This window comes from Callithrix jacchus, chromosome X (genome assembly GCF_049354715.1).
Source record: "Callithrix jacchus isolate 240 chromosome X, calJac240_pri, whole genome shotgun sequence".
Classification (NCBI taxonomy): domain Eukaryota; kingdom Metazoa; phylum Chordata; class Mammalia; order Primates; family Cebidae; genus Callithrix; species Callithrix jacchus.
Window position 1 is genome coordinate 88,436,636 of NC_133524.1, and position 22,779 is coordinate 88,459,414.

Sequence of the window (22,779 nt, forward strand, 5' to 3'; positions counted from 1 at the left end):
TAAACTTTAGAGAAGAAAAGATTTAAACAACTTTTTACATCATTCTTTTTATTGTTCCCTTTCATTCCCTCCATTACTCCTCTGTCACTTCCATCATTCTCTCCAGGTACATAAATCCACTGTTTATGGTGCCTGAGACCTCCGAGATCCAATAAATCTTCCCACCCCCTCCCTCTACCTTTCATTCCGTCAAGTTTTCCATTCATTGAAGTCATTCTCAGTTCTATTAGTTTCCCCAGATTTCTCTCTGTTCTTTTTGAGTGTCTATAATTCTTCCAAGTCTCTATCCAGTTTTTAAGTTCTGCATCTTCATTGTCACCCCAGTTAAGTTTCTATACCAACTTGTTGCTCAGACTCTGTGAGTGCTTCTTATTTTCTTAGTTCATCCTAATGCTCAGAATCATTCCTTACCTCTCAATAATTCCTTTTCTCTCTTTAATACCTTCATTCTTTCTCAGTTTTCTCTGCAATCTCTTCTGTATCCTCTGCTCCTACCAGTTTCCCCTTGTGCCTCAGTTCTTCCCAAATTATTCAAGTCTCTTGCAGGTAGTTGGAATATAACTCATCACATAATTTCCATATTTAGAAATAGCTTACATTCACAAAATGCCATGAATAAAACAGTCTGTAGCTTAATCATTGGCAGTTTAACATCATCTTATTCTTTATTGCAGCTTTATATATACACAACATTTTATAGACTTGATATTTGTACCACTCTTGGTTTTAACAGAACTTGAGATAGTAGAGGAGAATTACAAAAAATTAATATTCAGATAGTAAAGCCAAATTAAACCAAGGTGAAAATGTCTTATTCAACAAGGCATTCAGTTCATTCAGTTCAAAATAATATTCTATGTACTCTTTAAGGAGTGGAAGAAAAATAGACAAATAATGGAATGTGCTAATTGAATATTGACAAGATTTGTTTCCATCTTAAATTAAAAGGAAAACTCATTTGTCTAAGACTTTTTTTCTCGCTGACTACCGCCACCTCAGCTGTCATACTTTAACTACAAATCCCTTAAGCACTTACATTTATCCTTATCCTTACTCTTATGTTTATTCAGATTTTCCCCACATGATGCTAATTTGAAAATTTCTTGGAGGAAACAGTTTTGAATTGCTCTGAAGCAGATGATGACCTTCGATGAACAGAGAAGATGTGGAAAATGTTATGGCTAAAGAGTAGATGTTGGCTTGGCTGAAGAGGAGAGGTCATGGATGATAAATTAAAGAGAAAAACATTTCTTAGAAGCAGCTAACTGAGGACCTTGAATGCTAGGCCTCAGAGTTTAGATTCTATAGATTTCAAAAGATAAGAAACGTAGTTTTTTTACTTTTAGTTTTTGTTATTGTTGTTTGGTTTGGTTTGGTTGTTATAGCTAATGTTTTTTAAAGTAGTAAATACTTATTTTTCAACACCATAAAAATGTGGAATTAGACCACAAAAAAGTACAGGTGGGATAGATAATATATTTGGAAATGTTTCATTTTGAAAAACCTTTTCTTCTAAATAAAAAGAGAGAGAGAGAAGAGGAGAAGCAGTCCTTATGTCAAATCTGACTCTCTTTAACAGTTCTTCTCGAAAATTAGTAGCTGTACTTAGTGAAAAATTATGAAGTTGCAATATTGTTATCAGCTGTAACAGGTTTTAATTATCTTTTTTATTTTAAAGCGAATAAATGTACAGATGTCAAATTTGTATTATTTTCAGGGAAAAATCATGATGACATAGTTCACATATTTTAGTTGGTAATACTATTTCAAAATCCACTTGATTTTGTGACATATTTGCTTAAATATTTTCAACATAGGGCTGGATTACAGGGTTTCAAGATATATTGCATGTATCCAGTTAAAATAACTCCCACTTTCTCTAATTTGTACTTGTTCTTTAAAAGTTTAAATATTAATTAAAATCATCGAGTAAGTCAATATGTTCCCTGTTTTATCAAAAACATTCATTGTGCAGTTTAAGCATTTGAAAACCAGTCATAATAATATCTAAAGATAAATTTCACTGGGATATGCCCTTGAAAATGTTATGAAGGGTTATAAAATTTTGAAAGGTAATTTTATTACCAAAATATTACCAATTGTACCTTGAAAGTGGAATATAATCATTAAAACACTATTTTAAAATAAGCTTTTTAAACTAAATTACATGAAATAAATTTGTTGTCAAGCTGGGAACAATTATAAAATCACTAACCACCTAAAACAGAGCACACAGTCTTTAAACCTTATAAACATAATTTTAAGTCTGAAAATTATATGAAATATGCATTTGATGAAAAGACATTTTGACTTCGCATGTGGAATTGTGATGTAAGATCTTTTAGAGCTGTAGCATTGCTCATAATTGAGATCCATTATGCAAATGATTATGCATTTATGATTAAACCTTGTTTCAATCACAGATGGCTACAACAACAAAAGATCTTAGAGATGAATCTGAAGGCTATTCACCCTCAGTGAGTAGAATGAAGCATAGAATGACTGAATGACTTGTCCAAAGTCACAGCTACCTAAAGGCATAGTTAATGCTAGAATTCAAATCCAGTTAGTTTTTTCCACAGGATTAGACTTGTCTTTGTGAGTGCAGTTATACAAATACCATTGTTTATTTTATTTTTTTAGTTTAATAATAACAATATCAACAATTACAAACACATGTGACATTAATGTTCCAGGAACTAAGTGCTTTACATATATTAACTCATTTAGTGTATATAGTAACACTATGAGGTAGATTCAATTGTTATCCCCATTTTACACAGAGATGCAGATAATTTAAATAACTTGCATGAAGTCACACAGCTAGTGAGTGGTGGATCCAGGATTTATTATAAAACCAGACACTCCAGCTCCATAGCTCATGCTAGGACATCTTTAAAAAATGTATATTTCTTATTGCCAGGGTAGATTATATTTGGATATAACAACATTTCATGACTTTAATTTTTCAGTAGGGTATAAGAACATTTCTTAGTAGTGGAAATTAATGATTGTCTTAATTTCCATATCATATACATTTTGCAATAGCTTTAAATGAATGGTCTTGCTACAATGTATGTGAAGTCCTGAATGAATGATTTGTCTGAAATCATCAATATTGTTCATTAAGACAGTTGCAAACAGTGGTCTCTATGGAGTCTTTTGGTTTATTCTGTACGTGAAAAAAAATTGCATTTATTTTTAAAACTAGAAAATCAAACCAAAAATATATTTAAATAATGTCTCCATGAAATGGCTTCTTCTGTGAGAATGGTAAAATGAGCTATCAACTAATTATATTTTCATATACTTGGTAATGACTATGTGAACAAAATTGATTTTGTATTTTATTATTAATGTGGCACACAACACAGGAATAAAAGCCCTATTTTTTTCTAGCTTGTTTTATTCTGTAGACTCAATTACTAGTTTGAAAGTAATATTGGGTAAAATCTTACTCAATAGGAAAGAACATATTTTGACATGTTGACATGTTAATATATTAACACATACAGCCACATTATATAGTAGATATGGGAAAGGTAAAAATATCCCAGCACTTTGGGAGGCCAAGGTGGGTGGATCACTTAAGGTCAGGAGTTTGAGACCAGCCTGGCCAACATGGTGAAACCCCATCTCTACTAAAAATACAAAAATTAGCCGGGCATGTAGTGGGCACCTGTAATCCCAGCTACTTGGGAGGCTGAGGCACAAGAATCGCTTCAACTCAGGAGGCAGAGGTTGCAGTGAGCCAAGACTGTGCCACTGCATTCCAGCCTGGGCAACAGAGCAAAACTCAGTCTCAAAAAAAAAAAAAAAGGAAGAAATTCCTAATACCCAAAATGCCTATATATGTTTGTTTTATGTATAATTATGCAGCACTTTCTGAAAATTATCATATAAAATTAAAAATGTTAGAATATGAGATCATTGCCCCAATTTGTTTATTTCTGTTCAAATATAGTGGAAAGACAAATTAAAGTGGAGAATGGCTGACTCATAAGAAGCAGGAATGAATTCCTTTTTTATTTTTTTCATTTTTTAGGGAAGAAAGGGATTGGGAGCAAGACTACATGTTATATAGGGAACACTGAAGGATTCTATTTCCATTTCAGTGCTTAATAGCTTTTACTAATGATTTAACTTATTTTGTCTACGTTTTTAAAACTCTCAGAACCTTTTCCTTCATCAAATATTATTTCTTTGTAAAATACATATTATATGATGATATAAAAAATGATAAATTGGTGGCATTCATTAAGACTATATTCAGCACTGTGTAGAACCTGGAGGTCAAGGGAGAGTCTGACAAAAGTACAAATATGAGGAAATTGATAAACAGTGTTAGCCAATATATATTAGTGCTCTGACTGTATATTTAAGGAAGGATGAGGCAATGTGGGCCGAGGGACAATGGAGAAGGATTAAGAGTGAAAGAGTAGTTGGCTATGTTAGAAAACAGTGGCTCTCATTGCGTGATTCCATGTCACAGGTATTTATTCACAGTATGCATGCATACTGCATGAAACAAGACAGTGATAAAGTTACATAGTTGTCTGTTAGGATATTTGCCCTATACCCTTCAGTTTTCTGTTTGAAGTTTTTGAAGGATTAATGATTTCTGTCATGCATCATATTCTTCATACTATCTATATAAGGATTATGATGGTGATAAATGAGAAGAACATGGTGAATATCCCAAACTTCTATCGACCCTACTCAGTACATTAAGATTATCAAGTGGATAGTTATTTGGTATACTACCACTTCATAATTTTTATGTCTCAGATACAGTACATTTATTTATATAGCATATCACATAGGTTTTATTGGGATCATATATGTTTTATGAAATAATTCTATTTTAAGATACTATTTACTCATAACTATAAAATGTGTAATTGTGTTTTCTCAGAGGATCTGGAACAGTATGATTTCTAACTTAAAATAAGGGGAGATTTGATTGCTTCTTTGTGAGTTAACAAGTTACCAGTCTCTTACAAATATTCATTGGCCAATAGTTTCGATATTTAGTACCATAAAATATTACTCATTCCTAAATTATTCAAGAATATATTTTACTGTACTATTTAATTTTATACTTTTTTGTCCCCTGTCTATGAATTGGATATCCTAACCATCATTTCACTGTCCTGGGGGCAGGCATAGCTGAAGATTATTGACCTCCTGATCTAAATTAACATTGTCCAACAGAACTTTCTGTATTAATAGAAATATTCTGTAATCTGTGCTGACTAGTACTTAAGTCCTTGGCCTCACTGGACAATTGAGCACTTAAAATGTGCCTAATACAACTAAGGGATTGAATTTTTAATCTGATTTAAGTTTAATTTTAACAGCTACACATAGCAAAACATACCATATTAGACTGCACAGCTGTAGTTGCTTATAGTCTAAATATAACTATTGTATAAAAAAGATTTTTTTCAGGGCATAATCAATCACCTTCATTTCTAATTTTTGTTCTCATGCTATCTATAAATCAAGTCGATGAAATATAATTTTACTGTGAAGAACACTGGTCTTTATTTTCTAGGGTTGTCAGCTTATATAAATAATTAATGCACCATGTGATCACAATTTCCTAGAGTCAGTGCCAGTTTTGGCAAGTGTCAAATAGCTGTGTTTGTGATAGCTTCTTCTATGATATCTATTAAGGAGTTAGCTATCTCTGAAAAGAAAAAATCACATGTCAGTATTTCTAGTGTTTTCTGTAATACGAAAATATTTTATGTTTATCAGCTATATAGAAATAATTTAAAATGAAATAATGGCCATTTTCACATATTTTGTACTCTGTGACAAACTGAAATCATTACAGAGTAAGTTATTCTAAAAATCAAAATGTCTCACAATTAATTGGAGCTTCTAGTACCGAATAAAAGAATGGTGTCTTTGTTTTTTTGTAATCTCTTTTTCAAAACCAATGTGAAATTAAATTACATTGTTTATAAGCAGTGCAATAGCTAAATTTATAAAAATAACAATAACTGCAAATGCATAAAGAAGTTTTTTTTTATCTGAATGTATTACTCACTTAAAACTGCATTGGTATGGAACTCAATGAACGCTCTATTTTGGGGCTGCCTTCATGTGAGAGTAACCCTGATCACACCACTTGCATTTCAACTATTGTTTAGTGTAATGGCATTTCAATTGGCAGTTTTCCTTACAGTGATCTATCTACATGTGCACACACACAAATGCACACAAGGGCATATGTTCACAGTGAAACACAAAGATTATTATTTTAAACATATAAATAAAGCATCTCATGACTATTTCTCAATTATAATTCGACTAGTGTTTGTTAGTCCAGCAAGCAATACTGTATCCAACTCTGTAGAGGCAGAACTTGCATATTCTTGATTTCCCATTTGACGGTTACTTGCAGTTGTTTTGAGGCTAGTGCACTGCTTGATTTATAAATAAAAGGGGGGTTGCATATCATTCTTCTTCCAATATGCTAGTATATTACCCCTTAGAAGACTTGCTCTTTTCTTGTGGTGATAAGGAATGGAATATGCTGAATGAAGGCTAATGATAAAAGGAATCACTTTGCATTTTTTGATGAGTTGGAGTGGGGTTTGTGGTTGTCCTAAGTGGAATTGAAAAAATAAAAATAAAAATGAATATAAAGATATTGTGAAAACATGTAGGATTAATTAATTTAAATATTTTACTTAATAATAGTTTGAAAAACTGATTTCCAAAGAATGATTTAATGTAATTTCTAATGAAAATAACTACAGGTGAAGATTATCCATAAAATATACTCTTACCAGAAAACTTTAGGTTTTTGAATAAAATGGAATGGAATTCATAAAATAATGAACACTCCAAGTAATTGTAAATCACTCCCATTATTTCTTGAAGTCTTTTCTGGTTCTTGTAGTGATATATTCTTGGAAGAAAAGATTTAAGACAAAAGAAGTGGTGACCTGGATCTCCAGCAAACATTTCTTAAGCACTTACTGTTTATTTGGTACAGTGCCCATGAACTGCTAAATTAAATAAATTGTCTTAAAACTTTTGGTGTATATTTGGAATGATTCAATTGCTTTGAGTTGAGATTGATAGTATAAAATATTATGAATCTGTACAGTTGTTTCAATTCACAACTGATTTTTATAGAGAATAAATTTTATATCTAAATTGTTATTTTCAAAGAGCTAAATCTTTGAGTATTATGTAGATAGATATCTTTAAAAACATCCAACATTTACTGCTTATCTTTTTGCACTTTCAAATATACTAATACTTTTGAAGCAGGACCCAACAGGGCTTCCCTAAAATTAGGATTTCTCACACATAGCAAGATTATTTTGAATGCCCAAATTGAAGTTTAAATGGTTAATATTACATTTATCTTTGGAGTTAAAATGTATTAAGACAGTTGAAATAACTCAATATAGATATGAAGAATATTGCTAAAGAAAACATTTTCTTATATATTAACCTAGATGAAAGAGAAAGAAAATATTATACAAACGCTAACATTTATAACTTGTCTTTGTATGAACATCTTGTAAATACATTTGAATTTTCTCTGTTATAGATACTATTTATTTATGAAAACCAGGCTGAACCCAGTACATGCATTTATTGTGAAATTAAAGAACAGACAAGAAGTATGGTTTATTTTACCTTATAAATGCAAATTTCATTTTACTTATTTTTTTAATGGCAAAATATTTACTTTATTTCTTTAACTTTTATTTTAAGTTCAGGTGTGCATGTGCAGGTTTGTTATATAGGTAAACTTATGCCACAGGAGTTTTTTATACAAATTATTTCATCACCCAGGTACTAAGACTATTACTCAATATTTTTTCTGCTCCTCTCCCTCCTCCCACACTCTACAATCAATTAGTCCCTAGTGTCTGTTGTTCTCTTTTCTCTGTCTATGAGTTCTCATCATTTACATCCCACTTGTAAGTGAGAACATGTAGTATTTGGTTTTCTGTTCCTGCATTAGTTTGCTAAGTATAATGGCCTCCAGCTCTATCTGTGTCCCTGCAAAAAACATGAATTCATTATTTTTTATGGCTGCATAGTATTCCATGCTGTATATGTACCACATTTTCTTTATTCAGTCTGTTATTGATGGGCCTTTAGGTTGATTCTCTGTCTTTGCTGTTGTGAATAGGGCTGCAGTGAACATTTGTGTGCACTTTATGGTAGAATGATTTATATTCCTCTGGGTAGTTACCCAGTAATGGGATTACTGGTCAAATGCTAGTTCTGGTTTTAGCTCTTCGAGGGATCACTTCACTGCTTCTCTCTATGGTTCAACTAATTTACAATCCCACCAACAGTGTAAAAGTGTCCTCTTTTCTCTGCAACCTTGCCAGCATCTGATATTTTCTGACTTGTTAATAATAGCCATTCTGACTGGTGTGAGATGGTATCTCACTGAGAATTTGATTTGCGTTTCTCTAATGATCATTGATACTAAGGTATTTTTCAAATGCTTGCTGGCCACATGTAAGTCTTCTTTTGAAAAGTGTCTCCTCATGTCCTTTGTCTACTTGTTAATGGAGTTGTTTTTTTCTTGTAAATTTAAGTTCCTTATAAATGCTGGATATTAGACCTTTGTCAGATGCATAGTTAGCAAATATTTTCTCCCATTTTGTAGGTTGTCTGTTTACTCTGTTGATAGATTCTTTTGCTCTGCAGAAGCTTTTAACTTTAATTAGATCCCATTTGTCAATTTTACTTTTGTCATGATTGCTTTTGGCATGTTCATCATGAAACCTTTGCCACCTCCTTTGTCCGGGATGGAATTGCCTAGGTTGTCTTCCAAGGTTTTAAAGTTTTGGGTTTTATATATAGATATTTAATTTATCTTGAGTCGATTTTTGTATATGGTGTAATAAAGGGGACCAGATTCAGTTGTCTGCACATGGATAGCAAGATGTCCCAGCCAGATTTATTGTGTAAGAAATCCTTTCCCTATTGCTTGATTTCTTCAGCTTTGTGGATAATCACATGGTTATAGGTGTGTGGCCTTATATCTGGGGTCTCTATTCTATTCCATTTGTCTATGTGTCTGTATCTCTACCAGTACCATGCTGTTTTGGTTACTATACCCCTGTAGTATAGTTTGAAGTCAGGTAATGTGATACCACATGTTTTGCTCTTTTTGCTACTTGGAGTCTTTTTGTGTTCCATATGAATTTTAAAATAGTTTTGTTCTTGTTCTGTGAAGAGTGACATTGGTAGTTTCATAGGAATAACAATCTGTAAATTGCTTTGGGTAGTATGGAAATTTAATGATATTTATTCTTTGCATCAGTGAAGTTGTGTTTAATTATACTGATAAATGCAAATTTTATTTTAAAAGGCAGAATTCTTTATCATTTTTTTCCTATTCTAATTTAACAGTATCATAACTGAAGATTCAATATATGGCTTGTGTGTGTCACATTGGTGGTTCAGTTGTTTTTCCATTCACTTACTAATTAATGTTGTCATTTTTAATTTGTTATCCATTGTTTAGGTTTTGAGGTGATAACAAACACAAAGCACAGAAATAATATTAAAATATGTGTAAAAAAGATGAGAACTAGAAGGAGAAGGAATATTGTTGAACCTTTAGGCTGAGGCATCTGTTACTAGGCAATTGATAAACCAAGTGGCAGGATTGGTTTTAAAAGGTTGCTATGTCATTTTTGCTTAGTGTTATATGACATGTAGTTACTGATTATGTATTGTGCAATTCCAAAGTCATCTTAATAGGAAGAGCTTCATTGTCTCACAGGGTAAATGAATGGAACTATTAACGATGAAACTTATTTCCCTGTTCCTTGGAACAATAGATTGATGGATATAATTCATTTTCTGATAACTAATATATTACCTCGGTTTGCTTTACAGACTGCCAAACTGTATTTTTTAAATTGTACTTTAGGTTCTGGGGTACATGTGCAGATCATGCAGGATTGTTGCATGGGTACACACATAGCAATGTGGTTTGCTGCCTCCATCCCCTGATCACCTACATCTGGCATTTCTCCCAATGTTATCCCTCCCTGACCTCCCCACCCCCTGCTGTCCCTCTCTTTGCTGCCCCAAACATACCCCAGTATGTGATGCTCCCCTCCCTGTGCCCATGTGTCCTCATTGTTCATCACCCACCTATGAGTGAGAACATGTGGCATTTGATTTTCTGTTCTTGTGTCAGTTTGCTGAGAATGATGGTTTCCAGATTCATCGATGTCCCTACAAAGGACACAAATTCATCGTTTTTTATTGCTGCATAGTATTCTACAGCATATATGTGCTGCATTTTCTTTGTCCAGTCTATTGTCGATGGGCATTTGGGTTGGTTCCAGGTCTTTGCTATTGTAAACAGTGCTGCAATGAACATACGTGTGCATGTGTCTTTATAATAGAATGATTTATAATCCCTTGGGTATATACCCAGTAATGGGATTGCTGGGTCAAATGGAATTTCTATTTCTAGGTCCTTGAGAAATCGCCACACTGTCTTCCACAATGGTTGAACTAGTTTACACTTCCATCAACAGTGTAAAAGTGTTCCTATTTCTCCACATCCTCTCCAGCATCTGTTGTCTACAGATTTTTTAATGATTGCCATACTAACTGGGTTGAGATATTATCTCAGTGTGTTTTTGATTTACATTCTCTAATAATCAGTGATGATGAGCATTTTTTCATGTTTGTTAGCCTCATATATGTCTTCTTTTGAAAAGTGTCTGCTCATATTTTTCTCCCACTTTTGGATAGGTTTGTTTTTTTACTTGTAAATCTGTTTTAGCTCTTTGTAGATTCTGGATATTAGCCCTTTGTCAGATGGGTAGGTTGCAAAAAGTTTTTCCCGTTCTGTTGCTTGCCAGTTCACTCTAGTGATTGTTTCTTTTGCTGTACAGAAGCTCTGGAGATTAATTAGATCCCATTTGACTATTTTGGCTTTTGTTGCCAATGCTTTTGGTGTTTTAGTCATGAAGTCCTTGCCTATGCCTATGTCCTGAATGGTTTTGCCTAGGTTTTCTTCTAGGGTTGTTATGGTGTTAGGTCTTATGTTTAAGTCTTTAATCCATCTGGAGTTAATTTTAATATAAGGTGTCAGGAAGGGGTCCAGTTTCTGCTTTCTGCACATGGCTAGCCAGTTTTCCCAACACCATTTATTAAACAGGGAATCCTTTCCCCATTGCTTCTTTTTGTCAGGTTTGTCAAAGATCAGATAGTTGTAGATGTGTGGCATTGCATCTAGGACCTCTGTTCTGTTACATTGGTCTATATCTCTGTTTTGGTACCAGTACCATGCCATTTTGATTACTGTGGCGTTGTAGTATAGTTTGACATCAGGTAGCGTGATGCTTTCAGCGTTGTTCTTTTTGCTTAGGATTATCTTGGCTATGTGGACTCTCTTTTGCTTCCATATGAAGTTTAAGATGTTTTTTTTCCAGTTCTGTGAAGAAAGTCATTGGTAGCTTGATGGGGATAGCATTGAATCTATAAATTACTTTGGGCAGTATGGCCATTTTCAAAATATTGATTCTTCCTAAACATGAGCATGGAATGTTTCTCTATTTGTTTGTGTCCTCTCTTATTTTCTTGAGCAGTGGTTTGTAGTTCTCCTTGAAGAGGTCCTTTACATCCCTTGTTAGTTGTATTCCTAGGTATTTTATCTTCGTAGCAATTGTGAATAAGAGTTTGCTCATGATTTGGCCCTCTGTCTGTTATTGGTGTATAGAAGTGCTTGTGATTTCTGAATGTTGATTTTTGTATCCTAAGACTTTGCTGAAGTTGCTTGTTAGTTTAAGGAGATTTGGGGCTGAGATGATAGGGTCTTCTAAATATACAATCATGTTGTCTGCAAATAGAGACAATTTGACTTCTACTTTTCCTAATTGAACATGCTTTATTTTTTTTCTTGCCTAATTGCTCCATCTAGAACTTCCAATACTATATTGAATAGGAGTGGTGAGAGAGGGCATCCTTGCCAGATTTCAAAGGGAATGCTTCCAGTTTTGCCCATTCAGTATGATATTGCCTGTAGGTTTGTTGTAAATAGCTTGTATTGTTTTGGGTTATGTTCCATTGATACCTAGTTTATTGAGAGTTTTTAGCATAAAAGGCTGTTGAATTTTGTCAAAGGCGTTTTCTGCATCTATTGAGATAAACATATGGTTTTTGTCTTTAATTCTCTTTATGTGGTAAATTACATTTATAGACTTGCTTATGTTGAACGAACCTTGCAACCCCGGAATAAAACCTACCTGATCGTGATGGATAAGCTTTTTGATGTGCTGTTGCAATTGGTTTGCCAGTATTTTATTGAAGATTTTTGCATCTATGTTCATCATGGATATTGGCCTGAAGTTTTCTTTTTTTGTTGAGTCTCTGCTGGGTTTTGATATCAGAATGATGTTGGTCTCATAAAATGATTTGGGAAGGATTCGCTCTTTTTTTTTTATTGTTTGGAATTGTTTCAGAAGGAATGGTATAAGCTCCTCTTTGAATGTCTGGTAGAATTCAACTGTGAGCCCATCTGTACCTGGACTTTCTTTGGTTGGTAGGCTATTAATTGCTGCCTCAACTTCAGCCCTTGTTATTGATCTATTCAAGGTTTCAACTTCTTCCTGGTTTAGGCTTGGGAGGATACAAGTTCCAGGAATTTATCAATTTCTTCCAGGTTTACTGGTTTGTGTGCATAGAGTTGTTTGTAGTAATCTCTGATTGTAGTTTGTATTTCTGTGGAATCAGTGATGATACCACCTTTATTGTTTTTTATTGCATCTATTTGATTTTTCTCCATTTTCTTTTTTATTAATATGGCTAGCAGTCTATCTATTTCATTGATCTTTTCAAAAAACCAGCTCCTGAATCTATTGATTTTTTGAAGGGTTTTTTTCTGTCTCTATCGCCTTCACATCTGCTCTGATCTTAGTTATTTCTTGTCTTCTGCTAGCTTTTGCATTTTTTAAATCTTGCTCCTCTAGCTCTTTCAATTTTGACAATAGAGTGTTGATTTTAGATCTTTCCTTGCTTCTCGTGTGGGCATTTATTGCTATAAATTTCCCTCTAGACACTGCTTTAAATGTGTCCCAGAGATTCTGGTATGTTGTATCTTCACTCTCGTTGGTTTCAAAGAACATCTTTATTCCTGCCTTCATTTCATTGTTTATCCAGTTGACATTCAGGAGCCAATTGTTCAGTTTCCATGAAGCTGTGTGGTTCTATTTTAGTTTCCTAATTCTGAGTTCTAATTTAATTGACCTGTGGTCTGAGAGACTGTTTATTATGATTTCCATCTTTTGAATTTACTGAGGAATGATTTACTTCCAATTATGTGGTCAGTCTTAGAGTAGGTGCAATGCAGTGCTGAGAATAATGTATATTCTGTGGATTTAGGGTGGAGATTTCTGTATATGTCTATTAGGTCCACTTCATGCAGATCTGAGTTCAAGCCCTGAATATCCTTGTTAATTTTCTATCTGGTTGATCTGTCTAATATTGACAGTGGAGTGTTAAAGTCTCCCACTATTATTGTTTGGGAGTCTAAGTCTCTTTGTAGGTTATTAAGAACTTACTTTATGTACCTGGGCTCTGCAGTATTGGGTGCATATATATTTAGTATCATTAGCTATTTTTGCTGCATTGATCCTTTTACTATTATGTAATGCCCTTCTTTGTCTCTTTTGATCTTTTTTGGTTTAAAGTCCATTTTATTAGAGACTAGAATTGCAACTCCTGCTTTTTTTTGCTCTCCATTTGCTTGATAAATCTTCCTCCACCCCTTTATTTTCAGCCTTTGTGTGTCCTTGCACGTGAGATGGGTTTGCCAGTCTTTTGACTGGGGCATTTAGTTCATTTACATTTGAGGTTAATATTATTATGTATGAATTTGATCCTGCCATCTTGACGCTAGCTGGATATCTTGCCCATTCGTTAGCACATTTTTTTTTCATTATGTCGATAGTCTTTACCATTTGGTACATTTTTGGAGTGGCTGGTACTGGTTGTTCCTTTCCATGTTTAGTGCTTCTTTCAGGAGCTCTTGTAAGGCAGGCATGGTGGTGACAAAATCTCTTAGCAATTGCTTTTCCATAAAGGATTTTTTTTTCTCCTTTGCTTATGAAGCTTAGTTTGGCTGGATATGAAATTCTGGGTTGAAAGTTCTTTCCTTTAAAGATGTTGAATATTGGACCCCACTCTTTTCTGGCTCATAGGGTTTCTGCCGAGAGATCTGCTGTAAGTCTAATGGGCTTCCCTTTGTGGGTAACCCAACCTTTCTCTCTTGCTGCCCTTAGCATTTTTTTCTTCATTTCAACCCTGGTGAATCTGATGATTATGTGCCCTACGGTTGCTCTTCTTGAGGAATATCTTTGTGGTATTCTCTGTATTTCCTGGACTTGGATGGTGGTCTACCTTGCTAGGTTGGGGAAGTTCTCCTGGATAATATCCTGAAGAGTGTTTTCCAGCTTGGATTCATTCTCTCCATCACATTCAGTACATCTATCAAATGTAGATTAGGTCTTTTCACATAATCCCATATTTCTTGGAGGCTTTGTTCATTTCTTTTCACTCTTTGTTCTCTATTCTTGCTTTCTTGTTTTATTTCATTTAGTTAATCTTCAATCTCTGACATCCTTTCTTCTGCTTGGTCGATTCAGAGATTGAAACTTGTGTATGCTTCGCAAAGTTCTCATGCTGTGTTTTCCAGCTCCATCAAGTCGTTTGTATTCTTCTCTAAGCTGTTTATTCTAGTTAGTATCTCATTCACATCTAAACTGTTTTCAAGGTTCTTCATTTCTTTGCATTGGGTTCACACATCTTCTTTTAGCTCTGAAAAGTTTGAAACCTGTTTCTGTCAATTCATCAGATTCATTCTCCATCCATCTTTGATACCTAGCTGGTGAGAAGTTGTGATCCTTCGGAGGAGAGATGTTCTGGTTTTTGGTGTTTTCATCCTTTTTGCACTGGTTTCTCCCCATCTTAGTGGCTCTATTTCACCAAATTATTTACCTGTGGTCTTTGTTGTTGGTAACTTTCAGATGGGTTCTCTAAGTGGACATCCTTCTTGTTCATGATGAAGTTATTTCTTTCTGTTTTTTCGTTTTCCTAAGAGTCAGACCCTTCTGCTGCAGGACTGCTGGAAGTTTACTCTAGACCCTGCTTGCCTGAGGATCACCCACAAAGGCTGCAGAACTGTAATGGTTGCTGCCAGTTTCTTCTTCTGTTATCTTTATCCCAGAAGTGTACCTGCCAGATGTTAGCCTGATCTCTCCTTTATGAGGTGTCTCATTGGGTATACGGGGGTTAGGGAGCTGCTTAAGGAGACAGTCTGTCCCTTATAGGAGCTCAAGTGCTGTGCTGGGAGCTCAGTTGTTTCATACAGAGCTGTTGGGCAGGTACTTTTAAGTCTGCTGCAGTCGAACTCATAATGTCCTCTTTTCCCAGGTGCTCTGTCCTAGGAAGGTTGGCCTTATTTATAAGTTCCTATCGTGCTGCTGCCTTTTTTCATAGATGCCCTGCCCTGCACGGAGTAGTCTAGTCACAGTCTGCCAGCAGAGGTGTTGCTGAGCTGCCACAGGCTCTGCCCAGCTGCTATGGGAACTGCCTCAGTAGTGGCAGACTACCTGGATAGTGGTGGTTGCCCTTCCCCGCACTGAGCTGAACTGTGCTGCAAAACTCTCAATCCACAGCTTTTCAGATTGCTTGTTTTGTGGGGGTGGAACTCGCTGAGCCAGATCACCTGGCTCCCTGTGTCTGCCCCCTTCCTTTCAGTTGTATGGGTGGCTCTGTCTCCCAGGCATTCCAGGCACCAGTTGATATGGCTGCCCAGATTTGTGTGAGTTTCTGTGCACCAACCTGGTACCGGTTGAAAACCCTGTGCTGAAAACTCATGGCACTTTTTGGCCCAGGAATCTACTGGTCTGTGGGCAGTGAAAATTTGTTTGGAAATGCAGTGATCACTCACCCTCTGCATTGTTCTTGCTAGGAACTGCACTCTGGAGCTGTTCCTATTTGGCCATCTTGATCCTCCCTCTGGATTTTGTTTTTAACCATCATTTCCAAGGTTCTGATGCTATATCTCATTTGCTTTTAACTGCTGATTTTATTGCATTGTAATTTTGATAAATTAGAAGCTGACACAAACAAAAAATAAATTAAGTCCTTCTAGAATGTGCATTGTATATAGGGGAGTAATCTGATAAAGTGCTTTGAGTAGATACTGCAATTAATACTGAACTTTGGGGAGGTAAGGAATCAATAGTAAAATATTAATCAGTCTTTCTACATAGATAATTTAAACACTAATATGATAGATCTAATACTACCTGTTTTCCTGTACTGCTTTATTAATTCGTGGAATAGTGATTAATGAAATTATTACTTATCCTTATATATAAAACTCAAAATAGGCCTTTCAACAAATACTCAGTGAAGTCACAAATATATTACACACACACACACACTATATACACATATGTGAAGAAACCACATTTTGTTAACAAATGACTAAAATTGGCATGCCTGAACCCTCTTTCATTGAACAGCACCTCTCTATACCCCTTTATTTCTTTAATTTTATTATCCATGAATAATGGATTCCAAGCCCATCACTTTCTATTTCTTTCTCTTTCTTTTGTAAGCACTTTTCCTTTACACGTGAGGGATCTTTAGTTACTGTCTTAAAATGAGATCATCTAGAGGATTTATAGAATGTGAAATTAATGCCTATTTGGTAAAAAATATTTAACATATAAGGCAATGCCTATTGATATTTATATATATATATCACATAGTTGTTATATAGATTAAATGAAATAACTTACTTGAAACCACATAGAGCAATTAAAATGCTATACCAAGTGAAATTATCCTTTGAACTTTGGTGAACTTAGTATTTATTTATTATGATAATCTGGTACTTATTGACAAAGTACAGTAAAATAATTATTAGATACTGAAATTAGTGATATTACAGTCAACCCGAGGCAATAGAATATGGTGCAATGATAGACAAACATATTTTTGCCATAAAGAATGTGTCTCTTGCTTGATTAATCTGTAAAGCCATGTTTCACATGTTTCCTAAATCATATATCAAAAATCAAGAAAAATTAATATAGAAGAGCAACCTTTAGAATTTGTCTTATGAATGTTGTTTGAGAATTAATTAATATCAGATTTGAAGCTGTGTTAGAGAACACCACACTAACTATTGTTGGAATGCTAGAATGAATCAGTAAACAACAAATAGTTTGGAGAAGAAAGCAGCATTGATAGATTTCACTTCTCAGAGAAATTTAGACCCAAATATGAAAAATTAGACTTATACAATAAGTACAATAAGCAAGCTCTTTATGGAATAAAATTTAACAAAACCAATGTTATATAATTAAAGTGCCTTATTAAATCTTTCATTTTAACATCTCAAGTTTCAGAATACACAGGAAATAGATACGGAAAATTGGACAGCTCTTGCCCCCCTCTGCTTGCTGTGGTCAGTTCCTTTGAAAATACTGGGTTTATCAGTTGCTCCAGTTTGTCTTTCTCCAAATGTGGTTACTTTTCTTGCAATGTTCTAGATTTCTGTCAACCTCAACAACTACCTTATTGTTTACCCAGGCTGTGAAAGAAGGTTTGCTCTATGTGAGAACAAGAGCATAGTAGTGACTACCCAATATATCATGGTGGTTAAACGGTGTATTTTTTGCTTCATGAGACATTGAAATAATCAGAATGATGAGATCTAAGTAGAGTTATGATAATGGGCAACATATAGATATTTCTCATCTTCTTGTAATACTTAAATGTGTACTATTGTAAAAATTGGTCAAAAAATTGTAGCGTATCAACCATTCACTCATATATTTGATATTGTAGCATATAATCCAGTCATTCACATAGAATTCATTTAACTATATTACAAATGAAACCTGCACTATAATGAAGAATAAATTAACAAAAATATCAAGGATATTATGCCTTGGAATTCTTCTGGCAAAGCATTTGAACATTGTGTGATTTGAAATTTCTAGAATTGCATATAGTAGATGCCTACTTCCCTTACCTGCTTACCTTTTAAGAACTAGTTGTGGGACCGGGTGCCGTGGCTCATGCCTGTAATCCCAGCACTTTAGGGGACCTGAAGATCACTTGAGGTCAGGAGTTCGAGACTAGCCTGACCAACATGGAGAAATCTCCTCTCTACTAAAAAATGCAAAATTAGCTGGGCATGGTAGCACATCCCTATAATCCCAGCTACTCGGGAGGCTGAGGCAGAAGAATCACTTGAACTCGGGAGGCGGAGGTTGCGGTGAGCCGAGATCACAGCATTGCACTTCAGCCTGGGCAACAAGAGCAAAACTCCATCTCAAAAACAAACAAAAAAGAACTAAATTGCTCAGAGATGATAAAATGAACTTCCATTTTTGTTCTATGTATCTTTAAATTTTCAGAGATGCTTAATTTATTTCTGCCTTTGCTTTATCTAATTGACATGATTCTGTCCCTCTAAATATAACTATTGCTTACTCAACCATGATGTCTTGCTGATAAAGGGCACCACTTAAATAGCATGGGCATTACTGGAACTTTGTCCAAAATTTTAATTCTTCATATCTTCTTTCAGTAGTTTCCCTTATCAATTTCCAAACTAACCTTAATCTGTAGTGGGAGTGGGTTGCAGGAGAAGGGTAAAGAAATTTAAGGTTGTCTCATCACATGTTTCATGAGAGATGGAAAAATTAGAACGTAATTTATACACGTTAAGATACATCTGTAGACATATTTTTCCTGGATATCTGAGTTAAATGTGCCATGCTTCCATTAAGACTAAGCAGTGATTATTTATATCCATATTTAGTACCTTAATATTTCTGTACTGGTCATTCAAAGAATTAAACTCAGCCTTTTCAAGGAAAACTCTTAATTTTAAGGATAATAAATTTTCAAGTGGTAAATGTGATGGCTGAAATCAAAATCTGGAGATTGAGTTTACTTAAACATGCATATTCACATCTTGGTAAAAGCAGAGATTAGTTCATTATATAGTAGTTGAACACTGAATTAAAGACATACTAGAATATATTATCAAATATAAACTCTATCTGTTTTGTTCACTGATGTACTTTCATTGTTTAGAACTGTGCTTGACATAATAAGAATGCTTAATAAGTATTTGTTGAATAAGTGGCTAAACCTCCATGAATTTATTTCATCTCAAACTCTTTACTAATTTGAGGGTGAATATTCCTTCTAGGTTGGCAATATATATTCACTTAAGCTTTAGAAATGATATTTTTTCTCAATATTTCTTCCCCATTTACAAAACAACTGAATGAATTTCCAGTTATGAAACACATTTTAAAATGTTTTATATGATGACCATATTAAAGATAGATTTGAACAGATTTAGAAAGGATTGGGAGAGGGTGACATCTTGGTACTAGATCGCTTTCTTAATTCTTTCTGTTGTGTGGAGATATTGCAACGTGCATGCACTGCTTTTATTTCTTTATTTTGTTTTTCTTTTTTGAAGGGGGAGGGTTGTCCCAGGAATTCAAGGTTGTTTTATTTTTTTAATTTAACTTTTATTCTGAGTTCAGTGGTACGTGTGCAGATTTACATAAGTAAAATTGTGTCATGGGGGTTTGTTATACAGATTTCATCACCCAAGTATTAATCCTAAAACCCATTAGTTACCTTTCCTAATACTCTCTCTCCTCCCATCTTCCAACTTCTAATAGGCCCCAATGTGTGTTCTTCCCCTGTATATGTCCATGAGTTCTCATCATTTAGCTTGCACTTATAAGGGAGAATATCCTGCAATATTTTTAAAAACTTTCTACAGTATTCTTCTACCAGTTGTAATAATGTGTAATACTAAGGGTAAGATAAGGATAAAGCTATAGTTTTAATTCCAATCGTCACTGCCCCATTTTTATTTCTGCTTCTGTGTGCATGTTATTTATAAAATCACATGGCATCCAAAACTTCTTAGATATACTAGATTCACAGCATATAGGACACATATATGTGTGCCTATTAGCTGGTAGTATCACTGGGGTGTTTTTTATCTAACATTCATAACAGAGCATAAAACCAATAATTCACAAGACTGAATTTTGAGCAAGTTTCTATATTATGTAATGCCAATCCACATCATTGTACAAATGATACTAAAAATACTATACGATAGGCAACAGACTTTTTGTGTTGTTTACTAGGATAAAGAATGTCTTCAGCTCTAGCATTACTCGCTATCATAACATATTTTCTATATGACACCAACTGCTTAACACAGGAAAGTAGTTGGGTTCATAATATATACTTTTTACGTTTTGTGATAAAAAATGTATCAAATGAGATGTTTAAGGTCTATTCTTAACCTAAACCATCTCAATTGTTGAAACAAATGCATTTATCTGATTATTGACTGTAAATAGGAAGATTTCTTTTTTTCCCATTTTGTGTCTTCCAACATTGGCATAGGCACATTTTTATTTATTTATTTATTTTTGAGACGGAGTCTGACTCTCTCATCAGGCTGGAGTGAAATGGTGTAATCTCAGCTCACTGCAACCTCTGCCTCTTGGATTCAAGTGATTCTTCTGCCTCAGCCTCCCAAGTAGCTTGGACTACAAGCACACACCAGCATGCCCAGCTAATTTTTTTTACTTTTAGTAGACACCCAATTTCACCATGTTGGCCAGTATGGTCTCGATCTCTAGACCTTGTGATCTGCCCACCTCTGCCTCCCAATGTGCTGGGATTACAGATGTGAGCCACTGTGCCAGGCAGCATATGCATATTTTTAAAAATGCAGATGTGCAGCTATGCAATGAGATGGTTATTCCATATAACATGTTTTCTGCCATAATCAGAGCACAATATCCATAACAAGTTATTTATATCATTTAGTTCTCCGGTTTTTAGAATGATTCCTAAAACTTGTTGATGTTATCTATTACCAATAAATATTGAGAAATTCCTTAATTGGATAACTATGTGCATTAATACATTTCTGGAATGGAATTTTAAATAACCATCTGCCCATGGAGTTTTTAAACTGCTAAATGCTTTAAAAGCTGTATTAAACTTCATTTAATTATAAAAGTATAATATTGGCCGGGAGTGGTGGCTCATGCCTATAATCCCAGCACTTTGGGAGGCCGAGGCAGGTGGATCACGAGGTCAAGAGATCGAGACCATCCTGGTCAACAATGTGAAACCCCGTCTCTACTAAAAATACAAATATTAGCTGGGCATGGTGGTGCTTGCCTGTAGTCCTACCTACTCAGGAGCCTGAGGGAGGAGAATTGCTCAAACCCGTTGGCGGAGGTTGCGGTGAGCCGAGAGCGTACCATTGCACTCCAGCCTGGGTGACAGAGCAAGACTCCATCTCAAAAAAAAAAAAAAAAAAAAAGTAACATCAGATAGGCTTTAGCTCAGTGTGATACAAATTTAATTCTGTTTATATATCATCTACAAATAATATCCAGAAGCAGCACATTAGAATGTTTAGTTATACTAGAGATAAAAAGATACTCAATATATAAACTTGAGAATATATTAAATAAAATTGAGGATAAGAATTGAGAATTAGGAAAGGAAACTGAAGAAAAATTTTGCAGATTTTGAGGAAATCAAAATTTCTCATTGAATTTTATCAGAACACTTTGAGAACTGAAATAATTGTAAAGCTTTCAGTGAGTGAAAAATAATAATGGGGTGAAGTCAAGAAAGATTGATTTTTTGACTCACTTTCAACTCCATACTGTTTTTAAATGCCTTTCTTATTTTCAAGTCCTAATCAAGCTGTTGTTCCTTGAAGTTGTATAATTCCTGTTAGTCTGTAGACGTGAAATCCATTTTTATATGAACTACCTTCTGCAATCTATAAACAAAAGTTTTCTCGGTTGGGGTGTCTTCTAATCTAACTCTCCAACTGAATGTTTGGATATCATCTACCAAATCTACATATCTAAAGTAAATATATTAGATCTAATCTGGTGGTCCAGCACCTCCAAAGATATGGAGTACACTCCTGAAGTATCCTGTAACCTTTTATGTTTCAGAATCTTTTAATGAGCAGTTATGTTAATCTGAATGTCACTTACCTGTACTCTATGTTAATAGCTATTCTTGTTTTTCTCATACAAAGGAAAAACCTCCAATCCTTGTGATATTTGTTCCCATGTTTAGGCATTTGTCACATCAACTCCTCTCCTCTCCCAAAGTAATTTTCTTTTTCAAATCAAACTTTCTTAGTCCTTCCTTTATGATTCTTTGTCTCTTTGTGTCCAGATCAATTTTTTTTTCACTTTGATGTCCAGAACTGAGGAAATGGACTATTGTATAAAAGTAATCATTGCCAATAGAATAATTGCATTTGAAATCCATATTATAACAAAAAATAATGATTCTATTTTGTGATTTATAAGAAACACCCATTTATATTTCCTTAACTATTGAATTAAATAGTTTTAATTATTTGTATTAAACCTTTAACTATCTTGGCATATTAATGCATTATCTTTTTATATTTTATCAATGGTGGACACTTTTATAGGTACTCTGTCATTTTTATACTGTAGGTATCTTATTTCATTTATCTTTATTCTTAATGTACAAATTCATATTTGATTCAAACAAATTTATCACTAATTAACAGTGTCAATTATGCTAGCATTTCATTTAGTGATTTTAATTTAAAACAGCTTTAGTTAACATGCATGTTTATGGTTGACGTCTTAATAATTTCTTCTTCCTCTT

At 34.3% G+C, this 22,779-nt stretch overlaps 1 protein-coding gene across 3 annotated transcripts in view; it reads left to right on the forward strand.

Moving 5' to 3' along the window:
* Positions 1 to 22,779, forward strand: part of PCDH11X (protocadherin 11 X-linked) — an 804,948-nt gene that overhangs the window by 32,129 nt on the left and 750,040 nt on the right. The window lies entirely within an intron of this gene.